This window comes from Tripterygium wilfordii, chromosome 22 (genome assembly GCF_013401445.1).
Source record: "Tripterygium wilfordii isolate XIE 37 chromosome 22, ASM1340144v1, whole genome shotgun sequence".
NCBI classification, from domain to species: Eukaryota; Viridiplantae; Streptophyta; class Magnoliopsida; order Celastrales; family Celastraceae; genus Tripterygium; species Tripterygium wilfordii.
This window is the reverse complement of record NC_052253.1, coordinates 2,873,299-2,887,738: the sequence shown is the minus strand read 5'-3', so window position 1 is coordinate 2,887,738 and position 14,440 is coordinate 2,873,299. Positions and strand designations below refer to the sequence as shown.

Genomic DNA, 14,440 nt, shown 5'->3' with positions numbered 1-14,440 from the left:
AAATTACAACATCACAACTGCCAGAATTGCCTTTGAAGGATATAGCGGCTTTTACCCTCCTACGATGTTCTCAAACAGCAAAATTAATGCGACTGTAGAAGGCGAAATCTGTGATGGAAATAATTCGAATGGAAAGAGGCTCAAGAATGGAACAAACACATAGGAGGAAGAGGCCCGGACTTTATGGTGGGTGGACAAGGTTTGAGTTTGCAATTATTGGCTTACCACACTTGGTACTTGATTATAGACATCGTAGCTTGATTTCCACGACCAGGAAAATAAGGCGAGGATCCAGCCCGGACCTGAGATTTGATAAAGAGAAACCAAAGATTGGTTGGTTCTTGAAGAAGCATTGAAGGGAATGTTGTGATGAAGGAGATCTAGGGCTGGAGAGTGAGTCGAGGAAGAAGAAAGGAGAACAACGGAAATGACCCATCAAGCTGACTGGGATTAAATTATCCACGTGTCGAGTAGTATTCAGCGGAGCATTCACACCACGTCATGCTGATGACGTGGTTGCTCAGCAATCACCGAATATTTTTCATATGAAAGAGCGTGGTTCTACCTCCATATGACACTGTGATGCAAGTCTATTTTTCTGTCCTGTCTTGAACCAATATGAGAGACTTCCAAGTCCATCCTGTATCTCATTGCAGTCTCTGTTTCGCCATCTTTTTCTTTTCTCTTGCCTCTGCCACTCGGATTCTTTTGAATTGTCTTATATAAACCGGACCGCCGCATCCGCATGTCTTGTTTTCAATTCTGTTTTACTGCAGGAAAAATGGGGCTCCCTACGTGTCTGCCAACTTATGAATTAGAAAAAGAGTCTCAATCTAACTCTAGCCATCTTCACTCAGAATCATCAACCTCCTCTCTCGCTTCTCAACCCAGTCTACCATCTGTCCCTTCACTCACTCCACCATCCCAACAACAAGAACAAGTCCTCTATGCACTCCACAACTGCATAGCCTCCCTCAACGGCCACTCCTCCTATGTCTCTTCCCTTGCTTTAGTAGGAAAATTCCTCTACAGTGGCTCTTCAAATAGCGAAATAAGAGTATGGAGCAGAGACCCTTCTTCGATATCTTATTCTTCAGCTGATAATGTAGTAACCACTAGCAGTGGAGGAGTTAAGTCTCTAGTAGTTTTAGGAGATAAGCTTTTCAGTGCCCATCTAGACCACAAAATTCGTGTATGGAAAATCGAAAACACCACCTTAATCCCGAAATTCAAGTGCATAGCCACACTTTCTACAGTCAGTGACCATTTGCTAAGGTGTTTCTGCTCCAAAAACCATGTAGACGTCAGGAGACACAAGAAAAGCACCTAGGTATCACATAGACTCCGTATCCGCACTTGCAATATCAAGAGATTGTTCCCTTCTGTCTCTACTGCATCGTGGGATAGGACGTTCAAAATATGGCAAACCTGTGATTTTAGATGTTTGAAGTAAGCGGCGAAGGCACATGATGATGCCATCAATACCATGGTAGTATTGTTACGAGTCGTATCCCATGATGTATTTGTTTATACAGGTTCAGCAGACAAGAAAATAAAGGTTTGGAATAAGCAATCAGGGGAGAAGAAGCATTCACTGGTGACTACGAAGGAGAAAACAAGTCAGCAGTTAATGCTTTAGCTTCTTAGTCCTGATGGGTCTGTATTGTATTCTGGTGCCTGGGATCGATCAATTCTTGTTTGGGAGAAAGACAGGAGCACGACTGGGAGTGAAAATAGAGAACATATAGTTCTGACCGGCACACTTGGAGGACATAACAAGGCAATTCTGTGTTTGGCAGTTGTGTCCAATTTGGTATGCAGTGGATAGGCTGACAGAACTGTTAGGATTTGGAGGAAAGGACTTGACAGGAATTATTCATGTTTGGCAGTGTTAGAAGGGCATAACATGACGGGGATGCAAGAGTAAGACATCAAAGCAAGTCCTAGATAACATGATCGAGCAGACCAATATTGTGTCTAAACCTAAAGAAGAAAATTCTACAGGTAAATATAACAGGCAAGGATTACGAACAATATACTTTAATGTCATAGTGCAATTTGACTAAACAAATGTCACTAATCTATTTTGTTCTTTGACTAAACTAATGTTTTGGTGGAACTTCTAAAGATTTTATGCGTTTAATTAATTGCAAGTTGGGTGCAAGTTAGGTTAAAAGTCATCTCCCAATGCCTGTATTATAGATCCACCCCTCCTTCCAATTTAAACATATTTATTTATGTTATCAGGGGATATTACACATGGGTCTTTTGGAGACAAGATAACCCTCTCCACCTTCTGTCTACCTACAGATAGAATGCTAACATTCTCAACCCTCGTTTACTTTATAGAGACAGCAAAGAGATCCCAACTAGTTGCTTTGTATGCACATTAGCTGCTGCCAAGTTAAAAGGTAAGACCAAGATAGATATGATCTTTTCATCTCTTGTAATTAAAGTTTTTAGCAATATTTGGAAGGCTACATCAAAATCATGTTGAGTTGTGTATCGGTGCAAGATGACAACAAACTTTATCCAATCATATTACCATTTATTTATGGTCATAAACATAAGGTTTTCTAGACATGTACAGATAGGATAAGCAATATGTTCACGAAAAGAAAATGGCAAGAGTGATGAACATCCTATAACATCATCAAAAAATCACCATTTATTGCATGATACACTGAACTTAAAAAATTAAACAAAAAAAGAAGGTATGGTATGGGGACTACCTGTTGAGAGCCTGCGCAGAAAGGTTCTTCACTCAACTGTCTCTTTGCATCTCCAACTTCCTTATGAATAAGTGAAAAGCGAGCCAAAATCTGAGGTGCACAGTAAGTAAAGAATGATAAAGTAACAGGTGAAATTGCAGTTTGGCAGTTGGTGGAAAATTGCAGAGCATTGGGGAGTAATTTGAGAAAAGAACCAACATCTGTCCAACAATCAAACACTTAGGGTGCATGAAAGTAATGGATCGTTACTTTCCCCAGTTAAAATGCAGTAACAAGTATTACTTACATGGATTCAGCACTACCATTCCTTCAAAACAGAATTCAGACTATGTACCTGAACTCGGTCTCTACTGCGCCTAAAACACAGGTCTAAGAAACCAACAGTGTGTAAGACAAATCTGGTGCTCTCACATTGTCATACAGTGATATCAGTATAAACAAGATTTGTTATATGCTTCCATCAATAAGTACTAATCGTTGGGAAATATAACTCAAAACGTAACACAGATCCATTCTCGCAACGAGATTTCACTACAATTCCCATCAAAGGTGGAACGGATTGTTATTGTAAACGCAGATAAACATTATCACGCCCTCGGTCTAAATCGATTCAACAACAGCAATCAGAGTGGAGAATAATTGATCCCCAAACGTTGTAACTTTTACCAACTGGAAATATAAAATACAATTACAGTTAAAGCACCTTGGGTGGCGCTCTCACAAGCTGCTTCTACCAAAATTTGAGAAATTCTCATCTGGAAAGATCGCAGTTTGCATTGAAAGCTAAAGAATCGTTTAATCAAGCTTGGTTGGAAACTTGGAATGGCTGACGATGAGACATTGTTGTGATTTGGAATGCCAAAGTTGGAGCGGATCATGATCGACTTCGTCGGGAATTAGGGCTTTTTCAAAATTTGGCGGATCATTCATTCATCGCTGAGAGAGTCGGAGACAACTAAACTAACAAAACTCGATTATTTCGTAAGGACTCGGCCCAAATTAGCTCCTTTTGGGCTTTAAAATGACGTTTTCGGCCCAAGATTTAGTGCGAACTAATAATCCATCGTTTTTAGTGTATTTCTTGGTAAGAAATCAGTTTCTACTTTCTAGTCAAATTGTTAGGAGAGCTTCAAATTGTCTTGGAGGTGTTGCTTGGATTCTTATCCCACACTCATATTTAGAATTTTTTATTGGTTTGTTTGGCATGATTGAGAAATCAATTGAATAATAGCTTAGTTGTGAATTTCTCTGGAGTCAAATCATATGGATTTAAAAGGTTTTGAATTTGATTATTACAAGAAGAAATACTCTTCTGATCACGTGCTGAGATTCGATCCAACATACCCGTTGTCAAGTGAGAAATTTTTGTGCACACAAGCTTGACGGCCAAAGTTTATGCCCATATCAGATGGTTAAATGATAAACTTGTATGATGTAGTTCTCGATTAAAAAAAAAAAAACTTTGAATGAATGATACTGTCTATTCTACTAACTGAGCTTAGCTTAGAGTTTACTCGTCTAATTTTTATAGATTTGTTTGGTATGCATGATTTACTGTCTATTGTGCGAGCTGAGCTTATGAGTTTTCTCAATGCAACCTCGCTCAACTAGTTTCTATGGGTTGCTTGGCATGCATGATTTACTGTCTATTGTGCGAGCTTATGAAATTTACACTTAATCAATTTTCATAAATAAAAGTTAATATTGAAAATTACCGTGACATCTAGCATGTCTATACTAGCACTTTATATAGACTGGAAGAAGAAAAAAAATACAAAAAAAAAAAGGTAGAAAAATATTTTTAAATGGTATGTATGAGAAAAAGAAGAACCAATGTATTTACAAATCGAAGAGTATGCAAGTAAGCTGTCATGGCATCTTGAGGAGCCCACTCCAGCGAAGAAGCAAGAAACGGAATTATGAATGCAAGATGCCTCAAAAAGTGAAACCTTTTTTAAGACGGATTTTCACTATATAGCTTGAATTGAATATGTAATTGATGCTCGATGACAATGAGAATACATAAGGGTTGAAAGTATTTGGATGGAAATCAATCTATGTAGGTAGGTAAACAATTTTCGTACATAAGATTACTAGCAGAGTCGGAGATAAACATAATATACGTATATCGTACTCTACATAATATATGAACAAATTCTTTTTAAGAAATGATACTAAAAACAATATCCATGTAGGAAGATAAATAAACAATTCTCGTTCGTAAAACGTTCAGACATATATACAAATTTGATCCCTACATAATAATATATATATATATATATGTGTATATGTATATATGATTCCAAGAAACGACAATAAAATTTGAAAAGATGAGTTGCTAAGGACGAAGTTCATTTGCACTTTCACGAACACAAGCCGACAAATAAAACAAGAAAAGAAAGAAAGATCCCAAAGTCAACTGATGATGTTTTTGACTTAATTTCTTACAAAGCTCACATGTGTTGTTTCACGGACATTCTTTCTTAACTTTAACCCAACATTCTCATCGTCACCGCAAATTCCTCGGTGTGCACGTCAAGTTGAGACCCACATCACAATTAATCTTCATATCAATATACTGTCCTCTCTCTCTCTCTCTCTCTCTCTCTCTCTCTCTCTATATATATATATATATATATATATATATATATATATATATATATATATATATGATGAGGCAGTGGAGGGTGAGAATTGACCAAAGCAAGCATGACGAAAGCTGAATGGAGGGGCAAAATATTCAAAACGATTGGAGAAGGAACATTGATTACATTTATCACATCTTCCATAGGATTCCAGCTCGTAGTATTCATAATAGAGAGGTGGAGGTGGAGGTGGAGGTGGAGCCCAAGAGGTTGGCTAGTTGGGTCTATATCTATACGTCCTCAATAAGCAAAATCATTCATTTGATTCCAAACACGGTGACTTTTTGGTTGCTCTAGAATATGCAAAACCATAATCATTACACCCAGAGAATGCTTTGGCATCCCCTTCTGTTTTCTTTTCCTTTTCAAACGAAATAGGGACCCTTGCAATAGTAAGTTTGCACAATCCTTCTACAGCTCAGTCCATGCTTACATATATATAAATTTTCTATTTCATATTGCAGCTCTCTCTATATACTATATATTTGGAAATATTTTCCTTTTAATGAGAACTTATCCAAGAGGAGATAATTCATCCTGAAATTTTTATATGGAAAATTTATGATTAGCGGTACGTCTCAATACATATAGAACTATCCAACAGGAAAAAAATCAAATCAGGGTGATGTCCTCGATCAAGCCTTGTTTGAGATATGAAGCTCTCTGATTTTGGGGTTTGTTTTGATATCAAATCAAAGAGAGAAATAATGAAGCTAGGGTTTCTTTGTGCTACAAATAGTCCTCCATATAAAGAAGAAGAAGATGATCTGATAAAAGAAGAAGAAGAATAAGATGATGATGATGATGATACGGCTACTTAATCCTTGATTAATGCGTCCAAACAAATTCCACTTTTCTATACATGCATGCCATAATCTTCTTTTTACTGCCATAGAATATACCTCATCATATATAATTCATGTGATGATTGAATTATATTCCTGTCGTTGTGTTTGTAATCTCTTGAAAGTTGAAAGTAGAATCTTATACCAAAAAAGAAAAAGAAAACTTCTTGAAAGGGTAAATGGTTTATACAATTTTAATTGTATATATATACATGCGTTAACTTTTGTGTCCATTACAAAAAGAAAATAAAAGAAAAGTTACCCTCTATAATTGCACCCAATGTACCTAGCTAGTGTAGTGTGACAATACGTCCATTCAACTGAAAAGAAGAAGGCTGTTTGCCTGTTTGCTTATGCTACACATTGCCTTTAATTTCTTTTTTCTATGAAATGAGTGAAGCACATCAAGATCATGTGCCTCATAATTGGCCTTTGTGGACCATCTTGGTCTTGGGTAGGGCTTTATATATAAGAGTTGAAGCACTAGAAGAATAATGAAAAAGTTATTACATTTCAAGTATCAAAACTTTATTAAGAGTCAAACTTAAAGACTTAAAAGTTACTAGATTATCTTAATTATCTCTTGCCCTAATAGGATCTTTTCTGGGTGACTTGGAATTGCTTCAAACGCCGCAATTCGTAAAACTTTCTTTTTATTTAGTAGATCAATTTTGTTATGGATGGTAGATTAAAGCTCCCAATCTTGCATGTTAAGTGGGTCTTAATTCTTTAATTAAGATGGTATGAAAAAATGATTAAAGAATGTAATCCATGGAGCTTTGAAATTAGTAATTAGATTCCAATGCTTCCACACTATGAGCTTTTATTATGATATGCATGGAACCTGACAAACTAAATCTCTGCATGAGAGATATGTAGGCGTAAGCCCAGATAATCACAATTACAGTGAAATACAATGATAAACAAATGAACACGTAATTAGCAGAGAAAATTAATGATTGATTTGAGTCTTTTGAAGGCCACGGATTTGGCATTTTCAAAACTCTGAATCTCGCAGATTCTCTTGCTAATATGTTTAGACATGTGTGTATATATATATAGCTCGAAATCCTATTTAAAGAGATGCATATAGAGAAGGAGAGAGGTGGATGTGGATACTTTGGAGGTGATTAACAGCTAGATTTTGTTACTTATCCAATGACCATGACCCACGCGCGTTAGTCAAAATCACTAAAAAAAGTAAACAAAGTTTATACTACTCTCTACATATACCTAGGAAATGGTCAACACCAACAGTATTCACAGAAGAACTATGACTTAACACTCATTTCACATGGTTTTATGTGATCCATTAATTGTTTATATATTCATATCTTTCTTGGTCCTATAGGGATCAAGATCAACCCATTATAAGGGTCAAGTTCAATCCAGTTCAAAATACAAACGGGTTAGACCTAAACACTAAATCCACAGAGACAAGGTCAACAAAACCCATCAAGTTTAAAGACCAAAAACATGAAGTCCAAAAGGACATGGTCAAACAGACAATACAAAACCGATACATTTAACAGGCCGATCAAACGGCTGAAGGATGAAGCCGAAGATAAGGCAATTCCACATCGGCAGTTAAATGTCTGAAACTGCTTTAAACCTCGTCAACTGCTGCAAACCTCCTCAACTGCAACGAATTGACATAATTGTCCAAGACAAGTATAAAAAAGAGATAGTCAGTAACGGAGAAGGGAGGAGGACACACTTTGAACTTTATTTCTCCTTTTATATTTTCTCTGTATCAACGATATCAATAAAATGATACATTGTAATTCTGTACCGTGGACCTAGGCTCAAAGCCAAACCACGTAAATCTCTTTGTCTTGCATTCTATTCTCTCAAATTACACACAATACATTTTCGGTTGTTGAATTATTGCATCAACAATTCCCTTCCGAGAAAAAATTAGTTTACAAAATAGGCAACCTAGGTAGGTAGGTAGCTAATTAAGTTAGATTTTTGTATATTTCTAAATTGGTTAAAGATGAATCCTTCAAACCAAGGACCCAGTTTGATCTTTCACGTTGACATCTTATGACTTACCAAGGTCTTTGACTGTTTTGGGAGAGTGGGTGTATATCCAAATACCTAGGACTAAATTATTTTTATTTTTAGGCAATAGGGCAAGAGAAAACCAAATAGACTTTTAATGTTTTCAAAAGAAAACTATTTGGTGGGTGGGGTTCATTATATAATTGTGTCTCCATGTGAAAGAGAGAATAAATGGCCATCAAGGGCCGGGCTACCAAAGAAAGATAAGTAGCACGCAAATCTTTGGCTTATTACCACTCATTCTATTCAACACACCATCATCATCATCATGTCTTCCTCTTCCTCTACCTTCTTCCTCTCGTCAACATCATTAGTCCCTCACTTTCTTCTTCACCACTACTTTTACTATCTATCAACCCCATCAAAATCACCCTCCAAGTCCAAGAGTAGATCAGCAAGGAAAAAGAAGAGAGACGTAGAAGTTTTGTTCTTCCAGTTATCAATATGAAGATGAAGATGAAGATGAAGATGAAGATGAAGAAACCCTATCTTCCACCATGAAAAGGGTTTCTTTTTCTTTTCTTTTTGAAACTTTCCTCTCTCTTCTCTTTGTCGGGGAATCGAAGCATCACGGTCCGATTTGTTTCCTATTCGTAGATCGATCGATCAAGCATATATATCTACGATCTACATATAAGTTTGAAATAGGTTTTGTTCTTATGGATTAATTTTCTTTGATTTGCTACTTTTGTTATGTGGGTATGTGTGTTTTTTGCCATAATTAAGCTAGAGAAATATGACTCTCTCTCTCTTTCTCTCCCTCTCTCTCTCTCTATATCGTCTTTCTATCTTGAAATAAATGTTGAGAGAGATACATGGCTTTTCTTTGTTTGTTTGCCAGTGATACCATTTTGGTGCAAGTTGTTTAATGTAGCAAATGAGAGACCCTGGTGATCTGAATTTCCACTTGTATATATGTATGTATGCTCAATAAATGCTCTTCTTGAGAACATGAGCAGTTGAATAATCATGTTATTTATATATATATATAGATTAGTCCCACTATCATGTCATGTGTGAATATATACGCGTGCGTATATTTCTATTTTGAATATCAATAGCTCGATTTCTATTTCAATGCAAGTACCAGATCTATAATCATGGATTGCTTGTACATCTCTGGAATTAGGGTTTGATTTTTTGGATTGCGATTTAGAAGATATATGTATATATGTGTGTGCGTGTGTGTGTGTAATCTCGCGATCTTACATAAATATTTCTATCTATAGATATCTATATATAGAAGTATGTTAATCGAATTTGTTAACAGGAAAAAAAGAGAGTTATATGTATGATGAGTTTGAATGCTTCACTACTGGTGTACGTGTGAGTACTGAGTATATATATATTTAGTCCTACTAATTTACAGTTTAAGGAGAGAATCAATTTAGATGATCAAAGTTGATTAATAGTACGTGGTTCTTTCTGCGAATATATACACACACACACACATAGCAGTCATATATTATTAACTAAATGTGCATACATGTAGTGACTGTTTTAGTTTATAATTGTTGGACCTTGTTGAGCCTCTAGCTAACTCAAGTGTTGGATACTTATATATGATAACCAAGAATTATGTGTGTATGTGTGTGTGTGTATATATATATATATATATGTTCTCATCTTTGGGTGTTCTTCTACATTAATAATTAGTGACTTGTAGCCTTACATGCATATAGATTAGTGCCTTTTTGATAGCTCATCTATTCTTCTCCACAAAAAAAGAGGTTTGGTAGCATGAGTTTTTGGATGTTGTGAAGATTCCATAATTTTTTACCACAAATAATTACACTGTCCTTTGTGGGAGCTGGGGGTATTACTGTGAAGCTTATTGCATGTAAAACATATATATATATAGCTGGGTATATTGATGTGGTATTTTTTTTTAATCTTAATATATATTCTCTCTCTTAATGTTTGTCTATATCTATCATATGATGAAAATATTGGTAATTTACAGATCTTTCAATACTTATTTTGATGAAGAATTGTGGCTAGAGGCTTATTTAGATGGAACAATTAGTTCCTCCTCATCTTTGCAATTACTACTTTGTTGAGAAAATTTTGACTGAAAGCGTCGTCTTTATATCTCTTCCTCAGTGTTACTGGATCTGTGGCCCCTGCATGCTTAACTTTTTGAATTCAAAGAATATATATATAAAAATATATATTTATATATATTCCGACAGACTAGATGTCAAATGGGCCGCAATAGGCTGTAAATCTGGCTGCAACTTTCTGGATCTTCAGTGATTTCTCCACAGGGGTCATAACCCTTCTCCTCATGAGTTGGGGTTGTAGATATTTGCGGATTTATTTGTGCATATATATATATATATATATATATGCTACTGAATCATACAAACTTAATTGTAAATGGGTTTTGCACGCAATTCTTGTTAATTTGATAAGAAAGGGTTGAATTTGATGGATTGGGATGTATTTGGTGAGTAATGTTATGTTAGTAGGCCGGTCTAATACTAAAGAAATTAAGGTGTGATGTTATACCTTAATTTTGTGAAATTATTCGCTTGAACACCTACTATTTTCAACCCATAGACTTATTTGAGGAGCCCAAATATGAAGCTCTTACGGTCCTAGCTAGGTGTCGTGGTCTGCTTCTTATAATATCATGATTTTTCAGATTTTGTATGAGATATATACAAGTATTTTTATTCTCTTGTATGTTGAAGAATATAAATACCACATCGGTTGGCTAAGTCTCAACCTAGTGGTATATAAGGATAAGTTCATCCCTTACACAACAAGGTCTTTTTCCTGAGCCCAGTGTATTAGCTTCGACCTGTAGTAACTGGGTTTGTTTGGGTTGCCTCCTATAATAATTGGGCTAGCTCATGCTTTTTTTTTAATAGTATTCTTCAATTATAAATTGCAATCTGCCTCTATATGTGAACTCTTGATACATTTAAATTTGACGTGTACTTTTTTTTTCCTCTAAAAGTAGTTCTTGTAATATTAAGAGTGTTTGTTATGCTAATATTTGAGAGCTTAATCGACCACTAGCACAAATGAAACCTTGTTATTAACTAGTACAAGAATTTTAAAATGGGATTGATGGTGTTGGCCATTTTAATGGCATATGTTACACTTTTTTTTTTGTAAGTACAAAAGATGTTACCATTAGAAGTTTGCCCTTTATACATTCAATATGGGCGTAAATTTGTATCGTTAGGCTAGCGTGTACAGAAGTTTCCCACTTAATAATAGACTAAGTTAGGTCAAAACTTAGCGCATGACCATAAAATCGAACTCAGAACCTTCTGATTCCACTTGGTTTGACTCATAGAGATTCACAACTAAGTTATCACCCAAGCGATTAAAAAAAATTACACCCTAAACCCTAAAAAATAAATGTATATTAGTAATAGTACAATAACATTGCCACTCTGATTCTCTGATGTACTCATTCCCATATTTCTTTTAATCACAAATCTCTATTTCCTATTTACACTTAACAACTAAACGTGCCTTTAGAATATTACAAGTGTCTCCACTCTCCACAACGCAATTGGAAATGCCTAGGCCTACTACTGGCCCTTATAGACATAGGCCCAAGCCTGAACGGAATCCAACTAATATAGGGGATGCAGATTGGGAAGGATGTCAAGAAACAAAAAGAAGCACATCCGGATCATGTATATTTTTGGGTGTTAATTGCATCTCATGGACATCCAAGAATCAACCTATCATCTCTATATCAAGCTACGAAGCAGAATTTAGCTTCGTGGCAGGAACCACAACGGAACTTACTTGGATCACATTTCTTCGTTACGACAATATTGGAATCAAATTGAAGCAACTTCTAGAATTATTTTGTGACAACTTAAGTGCTCTACACATGTCAATGAACCCAATATTTCATGCTCGCACAAAACACATCAAAAAGTAACAGTCGGATCGTTAATCACAAAGTTTGTCCTTCAACACATCTTAGCCGATTTTTGGATGTCCTTCAACACATATTAGTCAATATATCTTAATGTTGTTCTTTGGTTTCTTGGATTGTTCTCCTATTTGGAACATATATGCCATGGTTCCTTACTTCGACAGATTAAAAGTATCAATATATATTTTATTTAGTACTTGTGCCAAAGATATATGGTCTTGGTCTCAACCCATATATGCTTCCGTTGATTAATGATAATATAAATATATATAAAAAAAAAACCCATATATGCCTTCCAATAAAGTAATGGATTTTTGTAGTTTTAATCTAAATTAAATGATAAATTATTATTTCAAACATCTTGTTGTTGCGTGAGTCAATCTTGGCATCCTCATGTTAGGCTTTTGAATGACAATTATGATTTGTTTTGGATTAACTGGATGAGTATTGGAGATTTGGGGTGGCTGATATGGTGGGACAGTCCATGAAATATAAATGAATTGAAGGTCAATCAATCAAACCCACCTACGTACCCACCACATCATCCCAACTTCTTTCTCATTTGATTCCACATGTCTGGGTGCCCAAACATAGAATACCCAACTATATATGCTAGCTTGCTGACAGCATGCTTAACTGGATTTGATCTCTCAAACATTAAATAGTTAAGTAGTCTCAGTTATCACAATAAACCCTTGTCAAAACAACGGGTTCTGGGTTCAACTCTCATGTCAAATAAATTTTGTCGGAGTCACTCGCATAATTCAGAGAACCTGTAAATACTTAGTACGTTTGAGATGGGAGAATCACGTACCTAGGATTTATATTGACTTATTCAACATGTGTACTATGTGAACGTGATCTGATCCTGAAAGATTTACCCATTATACACCCAAAAAAGAAATCAACGACACATTCCCACCCATCAAAAAGTTATGAAAATTAAAAGTGTAAGTTATTTGAATACACCAGAAAAAGGAGTGGGAATATTGATTGAACATGAACAGCTATTGGTGGAAGAAGTGTAAGCCAATAAAACATGATCTAGGATGAGACAAATGGAATAATAAACACAATCTATAATAGTTATAATCACCAACATGTTCTCAAAGCTAAAAAAAAAAAAGTGTGGGGTCCAACTTACAACAACTGTCCAACACAAATGCTTTTGATTATAATTCATACAATATAATTAATATTTAAATTATGACTTTGATTCACCTGAAAAACATATGCTTTTGGGGTATAAAAAAAATGTTAGGTTTTTGTCTGCTCTAAGAAGATATGATCAGATCTCATACAAGACCCTTATTAGTATATATGCTTACATCATTACCCACTTAATCTTAATAAATAAATATTTCGTTGTTTAATTAATTAGCTTAACAACTACTCCTCTTCCTTTTAATACTATTCTAATACCTTTTCCAAAACATATATATATCTATGGTCAAGATAGCTACATATTAAAATCATTGTTTGTATATATATATATATATATATATATAAGGTGTTTTGGGTGGAGAGGATAATTACAAAGAAGCTTCTTCAAGTGCTGAATAATCACATTTTCTACAAATTTCATATTTTTTATATACATTATTGGAGACTATAGTGGATTGGACTTGTCACCCACACAGCTACATAAAATGTTTTTATAATATATATATATATATATATATATATATATAAAACTGTCATATGTTATATATGTGTTTGGTAGAGGACAATGCATGAATCATCCATTAATTAGGACATTGGGAGATAATACTTAATGTTAAGATAATAATTAGTGTTAGATATGCTTTTAACGTACAGTGGGAGATTTGTCAGAGACCCTTAATTCCTTCCAGGAGATTGCATCTCCAACTTTGTTTGACTTTTGTTAATCAATCAATCAATTAATTAAAGTTAATATTATACTAATTAACCTTTATCCTCTCTTTAAGCATGGAATATATATGATTTTAATGTCCAAGTGGGTGCATTTTTTTTTATATAAAAAGGCACACGAAATCTACTTTGATTGAGAAAGTTTGAGGTATATCTACTATAAAATGTGAAAAAAAATCAACAAAAATGGCATGAGATGGCCTTCCAATCTCTGACTTTTCTAAATTAATTTTCTATTGCCTTTATGCTATATATTAATTCTAGATTAAATTATTAAAAATTAATCCTGTTTTGAGATGCAATGCACCCATATCATGAATTCACTATAAAATGGTAGTACCATCTCTCACA

At 34.9% G+C, this 14,440-nt stretch overlaps 1 pseudogene; it reads left to right on the top strand.

Moving 5' to 3' along the window:
• Nucleotides 1-99: 99 nt before the first annotated feature.
• Nucleotides 100-2,818, top strand: LOC119991156 (annotated as a pseudogene).
• Nucleotides 2,819-14,440: the final 11,622 nt, after the last annotated feature.